General features: G+C 46.6%; 1 non-coding gene across 1 annotated transcript; it reads right to left on the minus strand.

Moving 5' to 3' along the window:
* Window positions 1-260: 260 nt before the first annotated feature.
* LOC123179111 (U6 spliceosomal RNA) lies at window positions 261-363 on the minus strand. Its single transcript, XR_006490113.1, has one exon. It is a non-coding gene; the product is annotated as a U6 spliceosomal RNA (small nuclear RNA).
* Window positions 364-614: the final 251 nt, after the last annotated feature.

Consider the following 614-nt stretch of genomic DNA (forward strand, 5'->3'; position numbering starts at 1 on the left):
ATGCACTACCTGTAGAAGGACTGAAACAGAAAACTAATCCAGAAACGTGTAATAATAGATTAAAAAGGCTAAAAAGTTGCCACAGAAAGGTTATATCTGCAATAACAAAGATGAGAAAGCGTGTGGATCTAAATTTAAAAAGGCAGTATTGAGGACCTCTCTGTTAGAGAAAGGAAACTAAAGGGCCTTTCAGTAAGAATAGCAGCACACACAGGAGTGCAAGAAATAAGGCTCCAGGTACTTGCGTGGAAAATCTCAAAAAAAAATTGGACCATTTCTCGATTTGTGCGTGTCATCCTTGCGCAGGGGCCATGCTAATCTTCTCTGTATCGTTCCAATTTTATCGGATGTCCCAGAAGGGACGATGCTAGCTGCCGCGCTCTGCCTTATAAACCAGTCCGACTCTCCCCGGCTGGCCGATGTGGGACTAAACCAACGAGCGTTTGTTTTGCCCATGGCACTGTCCAGCCAAACCCAGACGCCATCGGGCGCGTGGTGGGCCGCCAGTCGCAAGTCGGATCTCTCTTCACGTGGCCCAAATTAATGGAAGAGCATAACGGGCCCTCGTGTATTTTCATTAGGGAATAACGAACGGCGCTTGGGCACTAAAAATA

The sequence above is a fragment of the Triticum aestivum genome, unplaced genomic scaffold (assembly GCF_018294505.1).
Source record: "Triticum aestivum cultivar Chinese Spring unplaced genomic scaffold, IWGSC CS RefSeq v2.1 scaffold89993, whole genome shotgun sequence".
Classification (NCBI taxonomy): Eukaryota; Viridiplantae; Streptophyta; class Magnoliopsida; order Poales; family Poaceae; genus Triticum; species Triticum aestivum.